The sequence below is a fragment of the Molossus molossus genome, unplaced genomic scaffold (genome assembly GCF_014108415.1).
Source record: "Molossus molossus isolate mMolMol1 unplaced genomic scaffold, mMolMol1.p scaffold_m16_p_11, whole genome shotgun sequence".
NCBI classification, from domain to species: domain Eukaryota; kingdom Metazoa; phylum Chordata; class Mammalia; order Chiroptera; family Molossidae; genus Molossus; species Molossus molossus.
Genome location: NW_023425346.1, coordinates 82,255,611 through 82,272,686, shown reverse-complemented (window position 1 = coordinate 82,272,686; position 17,076 = coordinate 82,255,611). Strand labels below are relative to the sequence as shown.

The 17,076-nt window shown below is 41.4% G+C and overlaps 1 protein-coding gene and 1 long non-coding RNA gene across 4 annotated transcripts in view; one reads left to right on the top strand and one right to left on the bottom strand.

Moving 5' to 3' along the window:
* The window catches only part of CREB1 (cAMP responsive element binding protein 1), a 66,013-nt gene extending 59,913 nt beyond the window's left edge, over positions 1-6,100 (bottom strand). For 2 of the 3 annotated variants that reach the window (XM_036253266.1, XM_036253265.1), the window contains exon 1: positions 5,918-6,100. The gene's annotated coding sequence lies outside the window, so the exon portion shown is untranslated. The remainder of the gene's footprint in view (positions 1-5,917) is intronic. The other variant, XM_036253268.1, reaches the window with a different exon arrangement.
* Positions 6,101-6,180: 80 nt separating this feature from the next.
* Positions 6,181-17,076, top strand: part of LOC118624960 — a 41,006-nt gene continuing 30,110 nt past the window's right edge. The window contains exon 1 of the long non-coding RNA XR_004958581.1: positions 6,181-6,277. This is a non-coding gene — a long non-coding RNA (uncharacterized LOC118624960). The remainder of the gene's footprint in view (positions 6,278-17,076) is intronic.

The following is a 17,076-nucleotide window of genomic DNA, read 5'->3' as shown; positions in this document are numbered from 1 at the left end:
CTCTCTCCCACTCTATCTGAACAAAATATCGAAAAAATGTCCTCGGGTGAGGATAAAAAAAAAAAAAAACTTCAGTACATATAACTCAAATTAAACATACAAAGAATGAGATACAGCAAGACAGCTTCAATTTATTTTTTTTCTGAAAGCTAGGGAGCTTATCTATGTCACCGCTGTTGGATTATTAGTTATCATTTTCTTTCTAAGTTTAATCAACTTAAAAAATTAATAGCATGTGGATTTTAAAGATATATACACTAACAGCATGCTTACTTAAAATGTACTCTGGCTGACTGTTGCTTTGAAGAGCCATAAAAACATAAAGAGAGATGCTGAAATTTATTTTGTGCTCTAGTTGAAATAAGTTATCATTTACTTGGTCCAACTAGTTGACCAAGGACTTCTGGGGGGTGCAGTGAGTGGGGATCATCTAAGCAGTCAAGTCTCAGTACAGAATCATACAGGTGAAACTCACATTTATTTAGGTATCAAATATAAAGCTCACTGACAATTACACTAAAAAAATTAGAAAATCATCAAAGAATAAGCTAATGACTATGTAAGAAATAAACACAAGAAGAAAGTTAGTACTCTAATCAGCATTGCTGGGTTATAATATCCCGTGAAAATAGTCTGCTTTAAAAAAAGGACTGAATTACATGAAATGTTCTTTCTCATTTAGATAGAAACTATTGAGAATTTTTTGGCTGAAACAGTAACAGGAGGAGGAGGAGATAGTAGTCTGTTTAGGGTTATAAAGAACCTAAAAGAGTTAAATTCACACTAAATTCACTTTCATAGTTTTGGGGGTTTTTTTATCCTCACCCTAGGACATTTTTCCATTTTTTTGTTCAGATAGAGTGGGAGGGAGGGTGGGAGGAGGGAGAGAGAGAGAGAGAGAGAGAGAGAGAGAGAGAGAAACATCCACGTGAAAGGGACACTTCGAGTGGCTGCCACCCACACGACCAACCAGGGCCAGAGAGAGAGAGAGAGAGAGAGAGAGAGAGAGAGAGACCAACCAGGGCCAGAGAGAGAGAGAGAGAAATATCGACGTGAAAGGGACATATCGAGTGGCTGCCACCCACACGACCAACCAGGGCCAGGGACAAACTGCAACAGAGGTACGTGCCCTTAGCGAGAACCGAACCCCAGTCTCTCTGGACTGCAGGCCGATGCTCTAACCGCTGAGCCAAACTGGCCAGGACTCACTTTCATAGTTAACTCTTCACAGCTACTTGCCTTTTCATGCACTAAAGCTAAAAAGGTAATAAGGTAGTTCAAATAACAATTTCCTGTCAGAAACTGCTATTTCTCATTCAAACGAATTCTTTCATTTAAAGAAATACAGGCACAATGACAGATTCCTTTAGTTTAAAGGGCATATAAGACCTAAAAATAAAATCAGCTCACTAACTGGTTATTAAATACAGGTACATCAACATGGTGAGATACCTCATAATTTAAAAAAAATTAAGTAATATTAACTTGGAAGAAAAGCAAGATATACAATAGTGTATACTTTTGTATAAAAAAAAGGAGGGGGAGTACATACATACTTGTGTATGGATACAATACCTCTGAAAGAATAAATGAGAAATTGGTAACACTAGGATGACTAGGGTGGGGACAAGACACACACACACACACACACACACACGTGCACAACTTTTTCCCATATATTTTGTTTTGAATTATGAATTATCCAAATGAATTACTTATTTTAAAATAAAACTGGAAATATAAAAGTGTAATATTCCCCTTTTCCATTATTTCACAAAGTATGATCTCTCCTTCCTTTGATTGCTTTCTTATGACATATATTCCGCCTTACGAGTTATGGGTCCTCAAAAGTTCCTTCAAGGTAGAGACAAGACAGTGTAATTCATCTTTGGATTTGGTGCAGCTTCTGCTCGTGTATTAAACATAGTAATATTAATGATGAATAATTTTTAAAATAGGAAACATTTGTTGAGCACTTGTGAAATGTCTTGCATTTAATATGTGTTAACTTATTTAAAGAGCTTACATGTATTCACTTATTTAATCTTTTAAAATATGTTTTTACTGTTTTTTTTTTGTTTGTTTGTTTGTTTTTGAGACAGGAAGGGAGGACAGAAACATCAATTGGCTGCCTCCTGCATGCCCCCTACTGGAAATTGAGCCTGCAACCTGGGCATGTGCCCTGACCTGGAATCAAATGGGGACCTCTCAGTCCATGGGATGACACTCAGTCCACTGAGCCACACCAACCAGGCTCCATATATATTTTTTTCCTTTATTGATTTTAGAGAGGGGGGAAAAGGGAGACAGAAACATTGATCAGCTGCCTACTGCATGCCCCCCTCAGGGGGTACGGAGCCCGAAACCCAGGCATGTGTCCCGACCAGGGATCAAACCTGAAATCTTGGTGCACAGGACCACACCCTACCAACAGAGCAACGTCAGCCAGGGCTAATCCCCACATTTCTATGAGGTGAATATTGTCCCATTACAACCAAGCAAATTGAGGTATGGAGAAGAATATTGCCCAATGTCCCACAGCTAGTAAGTTAAAATAAAGCTTTAAAGTGAGTATCTATCATTGAGTCCCTAAGGAGGTATTTTACCTCATTACCCTATTAAGTAGGTGGTATTATTCTAATTTAACAAATAAGAAAACGGAGGCTGAGAAAGATTAAGAAACTTTGCTTAAGTCAAAAATTTCCTTGTGTAGGCACATGACAGTAGTGTCAGCAGGGATTCCAACACCTAATGCTCTTTCCACTAACTACATTCTGTCACAGTAAATGCTAACTAAATACTTGAATTACCACAAACTGTTGTCTCAAGTGATACTGCAGTAGAAATGAGTTCACACTTGAGTAAAAATCCTTGCCTTTTCCTTATTTCCTATCTACTATATTCTTACATTCAGATTTGAGCTATAACTATTCATTCAATAAAAAAACCATCACTAGAAGTGACACTACATCAAGGAAAATGCTTATAAGACTGTGTCACAGGCTGCTATAAACAAGTGTATGTAACTGTATCTAATAAGGTATTTATAGAATAAATGAAATTGTAAGTTTCAGTGATACATTGTAAGCATTAAGTTACAAGAAAATTTTTCCTACTGTGGAAAAGGAAAAAGATTTTAAAACTGAGGTGAAGTAGGGAATATACACAGGTGGGGCAAAAGTAGGTTTACAGTTGTGAGTACACAAAAGTTTTCTTCTTGTATTACTTAATTATTGTATTGTTTTCCATGCAAATAACTGTAAATCTACTTTTGCCCCACCCTGTACTTGGTTTTACTACAACCATTTTTATACTCCAAAAAACAAAACACAATGTCTTAGAATGAGACAAAATAAAGCCACTTCTCTATGAGCAAAATTTTCTATCAGATCTAATCAACAAAATAAATTTTAGAACTCAGACAAAGGAAGGTGCCATTTTTTTTTTAGTCTTCAGATAGAGTGGGAGAAAAAGAGAATCATCCACGTGAGAGAGACACCCAACCAGGGCTGGGGGGAACTGCAACTAGGGTAGGTGCCCTTGCCCAGAATAGAACCCATGACTCTGGTCCTGGCCCAAAGCTCTAACCGCTGAGCCAAACCAGACAGGGCAGGAAGGTGCCATTTTATAGATCAGGATTCTAAGCTTCCTTAGGCTTTTATATGGTGAGTAAAAAAAAAAAAAAAATCATCCGAAAGGGGTACTAACTAGAGTTTTAAATCCTTTAAGAAGTGCCTTTTAACATTTTTTCAGTCAGTTTGTGTCAAAGATTCATTCATTTTCTGAATACATATGTCCATTAAAAAAAAAGTTCAAGCAGATTTAACTGATTTTTATTGATCCTTGAGAGGGTTGCAGTATAATTTACTACCATGCTCCATTAATGAATATAAAAGTTTGAAAAGTTTCACCTGGAATTGCTAAGAATTACAGATTATGAATTAAAAATAAAATAAAGTTTAAAATTTAAATTTCCACAAAGGAGGAGTTATTGTCTTATATTCTCTGTAGGGGGAAATTTTTTCTCAACTGATGCTGGCTTGCAGAAAATTTTTCTTAAGGAAAAACAGTAATCTACAGTGTCATCAATACTATAATTTCCTCAGTGTTTGGCAATAAAATCATCTTCTCAATTCTTATGGAAAAACTCTTTATTGCATCTTCTTCATTAAGTTTTCATCAATGACAAATTGCTAATGTGGTTTTAAAGACTTGCAATACAGCGAAGTAGGTTTTGGAAAAGTGATGTGGATACAGAAAAATAACAGTGCTTCTATTACTAATCCATATTTATTCCTAACAAGAAACCTTATGTATTAACCACAGTTCTATTATACTGTGACAGATCATGTATTTTTAAAACAAAAAAACCGTTCATCTTTTGCTCCACCAAAAAATCGTGTTGGCTTTACTTTTAAATAGGGAAATAAGCAGTGAATGTAAAAGATTTCAATAGCTGGCAGCCAAAAGTATCTTTTATACTAAACCTTCAGAAGGCAGAACTGATGCAAGGCTAAGACCAGAATGAAATTCTAAGAAGGTATGACAAGCGTAAATAGGTCATATTGCAGGTCCTTTAAAAATTATTTTTAATCTCTAATGTGTCAATGACTTTTCTGCTGTGACTTTTCCTAATAGGCAAAGAAAAAATAAGCCTGGAGACTTAAATTATTGTCGGTCTCCGGCAGGGGTTACCGACCGCATGCGAGACAAATAATGGATATTTTAAAATGCCTATTTTTAGAATCAGTATTAATCAATATATTTAAGATTAGACAACTATGTGGGAAACACGGTAGGAGGCGGAGTGGGAGATACAGAGGGCCCAAACGCCGTTGGCATGGTTGGCAAAAAATATAAAAAGTGATGTAAAGCAAAAGTACCTCGACTAACAACGAAGTGTTTCACAATGATAAATCTCAAGTGATTACCTTATTGAAAGGGTTAAAAGCGAAACGGTTTTCAAACACAAGCTTCCCTTTTAGAAGATCCCCACTGTTTTAAAGTTATTAGAAATGTTTTCCTTAGCAACCCCTTTCTCCCAAAAAGAATGCATTTCCATGACTACTGCCTTAAAAAAAAAAAAAAAAAAGAAAAGAGGGCGAGGGAAAGAGTCAAAATTATCTAAAAATGCACAAGCCCTCATGATTTCAACTAAGCAGAAGAGAGAAAACAGTGTTTCCCCAATGGGGTGAGCAGGGAGCAAGGGCATGAATAAAATACAGTACGAGAAGAAACCTTTGGTTTCGAACTTTATTGCACAAAGAGCGGGGAAGAGTAGGTCAGACGTTGCCGCGCTTCTCCTCGCGAAGCGGGCATGGCAGACAACGGAGGCTACCGGGAAGGCAGGCACCTTCACCTCCTCTGCCCTCAACTGTCGCCTTCTTCCTCCTCCACCCCCCGCGGGCACTCCGGCGGCGCTGCTCGGGAGAACGGCCGGGCCGGGGGCGAGGCGGGCGGCAGGGGCCGCGCGGGCGGCGCGGGGGGCAGCAGCGCCAGGCCAGATCGGGCCGGGCGGGCGGCCTCCCCCGGGGCGGCTCCCGGTTCCCGGCTCCGCGCCCGGCCCGGCCCGGCGGCGGGAACGCGGGCGCCAGCTCGCCGCGGCCGGCCGCCCGCACACAACCCCGGTCCCCGGCTCCCACCCCGCCCGCTGCCCGCCGCCCCCCGCCATGAGCGCCGCCGCTGGCTGCAGGCAGAGTCGCTGCCGCCCCGGCCGCCGCTGGCTCCAGTCCGCCGCCATTATTCTTTGTTCGCTGCGAGCGGCGGCGATGTTGTGGGGCTCGGGCGGAGGCTCCATCTTTACCGCGGCCCCTCCTGCGAGGGGAAGGCCCGGAGCGCGGGTGTCCGGCGCCTCCCCGTCCCCCCTCCGTCCCCCCGGCTCTCTCCGGCTCCTGCCTCCTCCTCCTGCTCCTCTTACCGGTGGTACAAGCTCCTCCGTCACTGCTTTCGTTCGCGGCCCGGATCTCGCTGGAGTTTTATTCTCTCCCCCACGTAACACACCGCGTCAAACTACACCTCCGCCGCGTCACTCACCAACACTCCGCTTCTCCCAGCCGCCCGGGCCACAGGCAGCAGCAGCCGCCGCGGACTGAGGAGCCGCAGCCAGGGAGCCAGCCAGCGCCGCCCAGTGCCGAGTGCGCAGCGGCCGCGCACGGAAACAGCCGAGCTCAGCCCGGAGGAGCTCGAGCGGCCCCGCCCCCCGCGCTAGAGGCGGAACTTGCCGAAGGTTTTCGGGTTCCTTCGGGCGAGGCGAAGGGGTTCCGCCCGCAGTGAGAAGGTGAAGGTGGGCCGGGACCCGCGGGGGGAGGAGTTGTCTAAGCCCCTGCGTCGCCTTTCGACGGATAAAACCCGGCGGCGGAAATTTGAAGGAGGAAATAGGGCGTGTGTGTGGCCGGGTGGGGAATTCCTGAGGGGTGTGGACGACTGGATGGAAACCCCCGTGTGGGTCTGGCCCCGCGGCGGTAAGCGGCGGGCTCTAGGGCGGCTGCGGCCGGCCGGGCCAGGACACCTGAGCGCCGTGGGCCCGGGAACTTTCAAACGTTGCGGGGACGCGGAGACGCGTCGCGGCCTCTGGACCGCGGCTCGGTGCGGGAGTCAGGCCAGCTGGGGAGCAAGGGCAGCTGCGCCTCTGCAAACGCCCCCAAAGGCCTGGGGCCGGGCCAGGCTGGAACGCAGGGCTGCTGTGCTGCCCCCGCGCGGCTTGGGGCCCCGTGGGGAGGGTTTTCCGCCCCTGATCCGGCTGGGCAGCGCGGCTCCGAGAATCAACTGAGAAACCTGGCGGCCGCGGGCCGACTGTTCTATTTCGGGGTTTGGGGTTCAGCCCGGCTGCGTGGGCAGCCAGAGTCATCCAGGGCCGCGGAGCAGTGACCTGTCCTGACCCAGGTTGCTGTTCCACACATTTAAGAAACGTCTTCATCCCTCCCCTTACCTGCCCGCCTTTTTCCTGGCACCTTGCTGTGTCACTTTCTTTTCACAGCTGCTTTTCCACAGCAGTGGTTTGCAGCCACTGCACCTTTTTCTTCACCACCCACTCCCATTCTAAACCCACCAGTGTGACTTCCGTTGCCTCGCAGCTACTGAAATTGCTCTGTCGGAGGTCGCCCAAGGCCACGATACTGACTTTTCATTCTCCTTTTTACTGAACTCTGCAGTCCTCTTTCATAATTCTCGTTCTGCCCTTAAAAGCAAACCTGACTTGAGGAAGTAGACCGAGACTACAAATCTGAGCTCCGCCCCTTATTGATTTCACGTGGCAAAAAAACAGTTGCCCTTCCTGGTACTCTTGATGGATCACCTCCTGCTTTCTCAGAGACTTGGGGCCTTCCGAGTCTACGGGCTTCCCCGTCTAGTGTTTAAACATGCTTAAGTCTCTCATTTCTGTAAAAAGAGATTTCTCTCCTTAAATTCCTTTCCAACGGTGATTCCAATAGTCTCTTACTCTGTGGACATATTCTTATGTCCCACTGCTTAACCCTCTCCAGTCTAGCTTCTCTTCCAACTGTTCACCTGAAGCAGCTCTAATTTGTCACAGGCAAGCCTCAGTCATAATTTTATAAGACTGCATTCTAGCATTTGGCACTACTGACCACACACTCATTCAAATATGCTCTTCCCTCTGCCCTTATATCAGAGTTTTCCTCCCTGGTTGCTCTTTAACAACCAGCTTCTCCTCCTTTATCCAACTCTTAGATAATTGGAATCCTACCGAGCCGAGCCCTGTTCTTGAGTGCCACTATATACACTCTCCTAGGTGGTCTCATCCTCTTCTGTTAGCTTCGCATACTCTCTGCCAAAGACTGTTCATCCCATAACTCAAATCTAGATCTTGCTCTTGAACTCTAGATTCATATTTCTAACGGTCATTGCTACAGTTTCATTTAGATCACTGGAGTATGCAAAACTCAAACTGTATTTTATATTTCCTCTGAAACCTTCCTCCCATAGCCCTAGGATCAGTAAAGGCCATCTTATTCATCTACTGAGTTCAAGCCAGAAACCTGACATGCCTCTGACACACATCAGAATCACCTAGACCTGTGTGCCTTACAAAATTGGACTGTGGCCTCTCCATTCCTCTGGCCACTTTTCCACACCCTGCTCCCATCTAGCTATCTTCATCTCCTGCTTGAAGAACTGCAAATAACTACCATCCAGGTCCTGCAAAATTGTTGGCTCACTCCAATTCATTTGTCATACTGCAGCCACAGTGATTTAAAAAATACAAATCTGATGAAGACACTACCCTGCTTGAATTCCTTCAGTGGCTTCCCTTTGCTTACTGAATTCAGTCGAAGCTCCTTATCATGGGGACCAGGCCCTCCACCATCTGGGCTTGTCATTCTCCCCAGCCTCCTTAGCCCTCTGCACTCCAGCCATATTAGTCTTTTTTATTTTTTTCCAGGCTCTTTTCTCCCTCTTTTTTTCTACTGTAAGCTTTCACTTCAAGTTATTGACACACACCATTCCCTTCCCCTGGGATTCTTTTTTGTCACCCACTCCTCCTACCTAACTGTAACTTAACATTTTCTTTTCCAATTTGTCATACTTGTAGTTATTTATTTAATGTCCATAAGGTCTGTGCAGGTAGGAATCACCAAATTTCCTTTTCCCTTTCATTCCTAACACCAGCACAATGTCTAGAATGTAGTGGTGCTTATTAAATATTTATTGAATAAATAATGAATATCTGTATGGCCCCAGGATAAGTGCCTTAATATTTTGGATTCAAATCCTGACACAGTCTCTTACTAGCTATGTGACTTTGGACAAACTGTTCATTCTTGTGTCTTGATTTTCCCATCTGTAAAATAAAGATTATAGCACCTATATCATCTGGTTATTGTGATAAATAAACAAAATCATTCATGGAAAGCATACTTGGCACATATTAAGTGTTCATTGAAATATTGCCTATGACTAGTTTTTACTTGAGTGTTTTACTTTGGAGTCAAGTATGTTTCAAAATGAAGATTATTTCCCTCTTCATTTTATGCTATCCCTATACATGATACCAAAATCTTGGAATTATTTACTCATAGCCTATAATCATCACCCACCAATATGGTAATTATTTATTTCAGAATTTCCTCATATTCTTCCTTTCTACTCATACTGACTTTTTTAAGGCCGTATCTCTTCATGTCTTAGTTACTTTGCTAAGTTCCTAGGTGCTTTCTGACTGCAGGTTACTTCCTCTACTCACTCGTGCCCCACTGTGAGACCAGTGGGCCTCAAACAGTTATTAAATCATGTATTCTCCTTGACGTCTCTCCAGGCCTCAGTTTTCACTTCATTTAATCATGCAGTCATTCATGTGCAAATTATTTTATTAAGCATTTTGGATATACTTCAGATTTGAAATATAGTCTTCCAATTTTATGTATTCTACTCTAGTATCTCCATAAACCGTGGAAGTGAACTAGAAATGTCAAACTTTCAGCATCTGTTTTTTGTCTCGGGGACTTGGAAGCTACCCTCATTTGACTCAGTTTTTCCATTTAAAAATATGGTCAGTACTGGGGAGATGGCACATGATAGAGAAGAGCACATGGATATAACTTGACATAGTCAAGATAGATGAGTGCCTCGAGAGAGGTCCAGAAAAGCGGGGAGGTTTCATGATTATAAAAGACTTCAAGTAGAAAGTGGTATTTGAGAGCTTTTCTCTAACCATGGCTTCCTCTTCCTGTTATTTTTCTCTCGCTTCCGCTGTTGAACCTAAGTTTCACCCTCACTGCAAACTCAAGTTCCATGAACCCTGCCTTTTCTGGTGCATCACTTCTCATGACTTAATTTGCTTTTCTATCTAACCCCAAGGCCATGGTGACCTTTCTCATTAATTCTAAAAATATCTGTTGAGCACTTGCTTTGTGCCAAGTACTTTGAGAAATTGGGCATCAGTGCTGTCAATATTATCAATGCTTCTGAAAGAATCCTGTGATTTGACTTGTGCTTTCCAAATATTTTTCCAGCAAAGAGGGAAGCCCTGATCTGTTACAACTATTCCTAATCTGTTTATCAGTTAACATTCCCATATAAATGTATTTATTTGCTTCTAAAATTAATCTTAAACAACAACAACAAAGTTGTTAATCCTTACCTAAGGATATTTTCCCATTGATTTTTAGATAGAGTGGAAGGGAGGGAGGGAGAGAGGGAGAAAGAGAGACAGAGACATTGATTGGCTGCCTCCCGCACAACCCTGGGGCTGGGGATCGAACCTGCAACCCAGGTACACCTAGGTACGTACCCTTGATGGGAAGTCTAACCCATGACCCTTACCTCGGGCCCATTGCTCTGACCGCTGAGCCAAACTGGCCACTTCCTCTTCTAGCTACTGTCCCATTTATTTCTGCTCTCTTTATAGTAGATATCCTTGAAAGAGTACTCTTTTCACTGCCCCAGTTCTTTTTCTTTCATGTTCTAACTAGCTTTGCCCCCAGCATTCCATCCAAACTGCTCTCCATGTTACTTGATCCAATGGCCTGATCTCAGTCTTCATCTCACTTGACCTATGAGTAGCATTTAACTCATTCGATTACTCCCCCCTCCCTGTAACACTTCCTTCACTTGTTACACTGTTTCTTCTGTGTTTTAGGACACTTCACTCTCCTGATCTTTGTCCTACACTACTGTCACTGTCCTCAATCTCCTTTGTTCACTAACCTCTTAATATTGAATGTCCCTGGGTTCTTGGACCTCTTCTATACTCTCTCCCTCAGTGATTTAATTCAGTCTTATGGCACTAGATATGATAAATATGCTCACAGCTCCCTAATCTCAGATCCACACTTGGATATTCAAGTATCTCAGCATCTCTATTTGGATGTTTAATAGACCTCTCCTTTTTACTACGTCCAAAACAAAACTCCTAATCTCCCCTCCCCTCAAAGACCTTCTCTACCTACAACCTCATCTATCTCAGTTTATGGCAACTTTATCATTCCCACTGCAGAAGCCAACTCAGCAACTCTTTTACTCCCCACATCCAATCTGTCATCAAATCCTGTTCTATCTCTTTAAAATATATGACCACTCTTCCCACCTCCACTGATACTCCACCTTGATTCAAGCCACTGTCACCTTTGAGTAGGTTTATATCAGCTACCCTTAACCTTCATTCTGTTCTCAGTACAGCAGCTAGCATGATCCTTTCAAAACATAAAGCCATCCACCCCATGACTCTGTTTGAAACTATGTAGTAGCTCCCAGGTCTGATTTAGAAAAAGCCACAATTCTTACAGTTAGGCCTACTAGACCCCATTTCCTCTATGATCTGGCATTTGGTTAGCTTAAACAAACAGATCTTGCAAGTGTTCAAGTCACCCTTAATTTACTTAATGCCACATTCACATAACTTATTATAATTGTTCTATTATATTATTAATTATTGTTAATCTCTTATTCTACCTAATATATAAATTAAACTTTATCATAGGTATGTGTATATGTATAGGAAAAAACATAGTACTTATAGGGTTTGGTACTCTCTGTGGTTTCAGGCATCCACTGGGGTCTTGGAACGCATCCCCCTGTGAATAAGGGGGGACTACTGCAACTTGAAAAAGATGAGGACCTCTTTGAAGCTTTCTGATCTCCCCATGTCCCAGAGTGAGAACTGAAGTATACTGATCATTGAGATTCTGGTTGCTTTCAATTTCTATTTTAATGACCAAATGGTAAGCTGCATTCTCATCTTTCTTGTGACCAAAAGCAATGCCATATAAACAAAGCCTGCCTCTTACCCTCCTAGAAATTTCAAAAAGGCCAGAGGTTGGCAGTTAAAACCAGTAGTGGGAACCAGTGAAAATGTACTGAGTGCTTACTTTGTTCTAGGTACTGTTCTAAACATTTTTGATGTGTTAACTAATTTAATCCTCATAACAACTCAAATTTAGAAGCATTTTGTAGATGAGTAAGTTGAAGCCCAGAGGGGTGAAGAAATGTCTCTGAGGTCTTAAAACTAGTAAGTGGCAGTCAGTCTATCTCCAGAATCTGCATTTTTAGCCATGGTGCTTCACTGCCTGGTTGTAGAATAAAATAAAAAGTGGGCTTTGCATTGAAAAGAAAGTGAAGTAATTATAATTCCATCCACGTAATTCCATAATAATCCTGAAAGCACCATAATAATCCAAGCACTTTTTTCTGACATCAGCCGTATTGCCATTTTCATACATGACATGGGAATCAGGCTAACTAGCTTACAAAATACTTTGTCACTCTTCCTAGGCAAAGGAGTAGGCTCCTTGAAACACTGTCAAACCACTCCCCTTCATCTTTGTTACTCTTTGGCTGAGCTCTGAAGAGCATGGCATTACTTCTGAGCGCCTTCCTACCCCTCTCCCCCATAACAACACCATAGTCTGGTTTAAGTGCTTGAGCTCGTATGTTTTTGTTTCCATCAAAGCACCTATCACAACTTACTTATCATTATTTGTTTAATGGTCTAGTTTTCCACTAGATTGTAATCTTCATGAGGGCAGAGTTCAGTACAATTGTTCTGAATGAATAAAAGTAGTATTTCTATAGAATATATTCAATTCTAACCATGCATAAAGGTGATTTTTCTTGTGTCTAGGCTAATCCATCTTTTGGAAATGGAAAAGATAATTTTCTTTTAGTCTGCCTTCCAGCTGTTAGGTTTTCATGTTATCAGTGCCTATGCCGTAATGCCAGTTTTCAATTAGGGCCTCTTTTTGCTTCAAATTCAACTAAGATTCCATTACTATGTGATAGATATTTTCCTAGGTATATGTGTATATATATATATACATGGGTATCACACATATTATTGAATAACAAGCATATTTCATAATCTTATCCTATGTACCTCCTTCAAAAACTTTTTTTCTCTCTCTCTCATTCCTCTGTTCTGTTTTTTACTTTTATTCATTTTATTTCCATTTCTACTCTGCCATTTTCTCTTCCAAACAGTGGCACTCGGGGTTTATGGAAACATTTCTGGGGCCTGTCCTACTCTCATGTATGGATTGAGGGCTTTAGTAATATTTGTTTATTTCTATTATTACTCCTATACTATCATTGTCTTTATCACAGAAATAGATATAAAAACTTCAGAGATTGGATCTAGGATACATGCTATTTAGGTTCCTGATTAAGCAAAGTGATTGAACAAATGCTTTTTGCTTTGCTCCTTCCTGACACCTCACAGTAAAGGAATAAGACAAGTGTAAACCCTTACAGTAGGCAGAATAATGGTCCCCCCATAGATAGTACTGTCCTAATCTACAGATATTTTATTTGGAATCTACAAATATTTTATCTTACATGGTGAAAGGGATTTTACAGATGTAATTAGGATAAAGATTTCGAGGTGGGAGATTATCCTGGATTATTTGGGTGGGCCCATTGTCATCACAAAGATTCTTATAAGGGAAAGAGGAAGACAGGGAAGTTAGAAAGAGAGAGAGAGAAATTGGAAGCTCTTCAGTGCAGGCTTTGAAGATAGAAGATGAGGTCATGAGCCAAAGAATGCAGACAGCTTTTAGGAGCTAGAAAAGGCAAAGAAACAGTTTCTTCCCTAGAATATCCTCACTCTTGCAGTCCCACCACCAGCCTGATTTTAACCCACTGAGACTGATTTTTGGACTTCCGACCTCCAGAACTATAAGGTAATAAAGTTGTATTGTTTTAAGCCATGAAGTGTGGTACTTTGTTACAGTGGCAATAAGATTCTGGTATAGCCCCTCATGGACAAAGATAGGAACGGAGATATAATAACAGTTGAGAGAATTCAATACATTTTTAGAAGATGGGATGGATGGAGGAAAGGTAACTGACTTGGCAGAGTGGAGGAAATTGATACCTAAGTGCCTGCAGAAGGGATATCAACAAGAAGGAAGTCAGTTTGTCCTTTAGAAACCCAGAACAAGTAGGGAATTAGAGGCCATGCCTGTTTCATCTCATTTGCTGAGTCAGGGGAAAAAAGTCTAAAGAAAGGCCTACAGAACATTTGACTAATTAAAAGTTATAAATCCATGCCTTGGCCAATGTTGCTCAGTTGGTTTAGTGCTGTCCCATGAACTGAAAGGTCTCTGGTTCAATTCCTGGTCTGGGCACATGCCCAGGTTGTGGGTTTGGTCCCTAGTAGTGGTTTATACAGGAGGCAACAGATTGATGTTTCTCTCTCCCTCTCCCTTCCTCTCTCTGAAAATCAATAAAAACGTATTTTTAAAAAATGAAAAAAAGTTATAAATCCTACTATGAACTAAAATATGGTCTATCCTCCTATCTTTTGAGAAATGCAAAAAAAGGACCTCCATTTGGGAGTACTCCAATAAATGGAAGGACATTGTTCAGCATGAAAGAGAGGAACCAACAAACTATCCAACCAAACAGAAAGTCTGATGTGTATGAATGTATTGAAACAAGATTTAAACAAGTGGTAGAGGGTTTCTAATTAGTGATATGTGCTTAAAAAACCAAGTAAATGAGCCCTGGCTGGTTTGGCTCAGCGGTTAGAGCGTCAGCCTGTGGTCCAGAGAGACCCGGGTTCAGTTCCCACTAAGGGCATGTAGCTCGGTTGCAGTTTGTTCCTGGCTCTGGTTGGTCGTGCGGGTGGCAGCCACTCAATGTGTCCCTTTCACGTCGATGTTTCTTTCTCTCTCTCCCTCCCACTCTATCTGAACAAAAAATGGAAAAATGTCCTCGAGTGAGGATAAAAACAAACAAACGAAAAAACTAAATGAAAATAACAGTATTAACTCTAGGTTTGGCGGAAGAGGAAAAATCATAATTAGTATAAGGCACACATCTAACTAGCATACAAAGTCCAAATAATGTACTTTATTAATCTAATTAAAGTTGTGATACATAGTGAAAGGAGCAGGTACATGGTGGGCATGCAGAGGTGCAGGAGAATAATGCTCATTTCCGTAATGAAAAGTCAGTAATAGATAAAGCAGAAATATTAAGTTATCACAATTAAAGTATGTTGTGCAGAGATAGGGAGGTGAATTCCAAAGAATCAGCTAAAAAAATTCACAGTGGTTGTCTTTGGGAAGAGTAAATATTCAGTGAGAGGGCTGTTGACTCTTCAAACTATGACTTTATATGACCGTAATAAAACTAAATTCTTTAAAAAAGGAATACAAGATTATGTCAAGGAGAAAAATTTTAGAAGATACTTTCCTGGATTTGAAAGACATGAGCATTAAGATTGAAAGAGATATCTAAATCTCTGGGCGAAGGCCCATGGCAAACCACATGATCATGAAATGTTAGAACATCAGTTATCAGAAAAGAACTTGAAAGCCTCTGGGAGGGGATGGAGGTCCATACAAAGGACTAGAAATGAGAGTGGCACTGTTTCTCATGTCGATGATGTTCCCTCTCTCTCTCTTTCTCTCAAAAATCAATGAATAGCCTCAGGTGAGGATAAAAAAAAAAGTGGTAAGGCTTTAGGCTGAATATAGTTTGAGAATTATTGTGCTAGAACAATCAGCAAATAACCAATGCTACATTTTCTGACCATCCTTCCTCTTCTGATCTTGTCTACTAATCCATGGGTATCACACATATTATTGAATAACAAGCATATTTCATAATTATGTTTTGAGAATTTTATGTAGAAAGAGCAGAAGCTTATTGAGGTCAGCACTCCCCATCCTTCCATGATCAAGTTGTTTATGACATTCTCCTCTTACTCCATCTTGCCCTTTCAACAAAATATCTGGAAAGAACCCAAAGAAAATATTGGCATTTTTCAAGAAGCCATGGGAAAGCAGCATTACTAACCCTGAGAAGGTGGAGACATTTAACTTTCCAAGGATAACAAGCTTACTTTCTTGCAGTCCTGTCCAAATTCTCAGTTTTGACTGCACTACTCAGACAAATGTTGATAGTCAAATATCTAAGGCATAAATAATAATAATATAAAAAGATAGAAAGTCTTTTGTCTTTTAAATGGTCTTATTAGGTTCTTAGTTCTTTTCCTTCAGGCTTTAGGCCCATGCTACCCTGTATTTATTCAAAGAAAAGGTCTATGTGGTGTCTTTTGGTGCTTAAAACTGATGCTTTACTGTGATAAAATAAAATACAATTTAACATAGGATGTATTTCAGAAGTACCAGAGCACATTTCTTCTCTAGAAGAGTGACATTTCTTTCAATGTGTGAGTGAAAAGGAGGAAGTGGTCATTAACTCTGCCAATCCTAGGGCTGAGGTTCACACACATCTTGATTAAACTTTTCTGGTCTTTGTTAAGTTGTTCAGTCATGTATGTTGTCTTGGTGATACTGAAAAACAGCACCGCTGACTCATGCCCTAATTGTCACTGCCTAAACTCGGGTATAGGATACAGCGGTTCAAACCACGTTCCAAGAAGCATCCCCCATTTTTGCATAATGAAAGGCTATCCAAACATGGTTAGCTTATGAGGTAGGAGTCACTGTATCTCCTAAAACTAACACATTTACATCAATAAGATTCAAAGATGGAGTGGGGGAAAGGACCCTGTCTATTTTCCAAAGCTCCTTCCACCTAGACTTTTATCCCCTTCACATCCTCCCCCTTCTACAGAGAATTTAGAAAGAGGTTACTTGTTTATGTAAAGGTGATGGGGAAGGAGAGAATAAATCTTTTCATCTGTACACATCCCTATTCAGCAAATGAGAGTAAGAATCCTACAATTTCAATGCCATGATTGTCAGTGTTCCTTTTCTGTGTAGACTTTTGTGGTTGTTGTTGAAAGTATTACTGATGTCTCCCTTTTCTGTGTAGACTTTTCTTAGCAAGGGATCTAGTCCTGTCAGCTAAATTCTTATAGCTTGGTACTGACATACTTTTTTTAAAAAGGACCTGTTAAAAATGACAGTGATTTAGTATATGTTTCTGTTTGCTACATTAACCACAGTGTTGCTTCTTTCAGAAATATTTTCTTGCCAACAGAACTTAGAGGGCACACACATGTCTGTGCCTCTCCTGCACAGGCTGATTTTATGTCATTAGGGTCTTGCATATGTAGATCAGGAAAAAAACTGTTTCTGAGATCCTTGTAAAATAAGAGGTCCCTTAGTACACATATTTTCAAACTGTGAATGAGGTTATAGACATCAG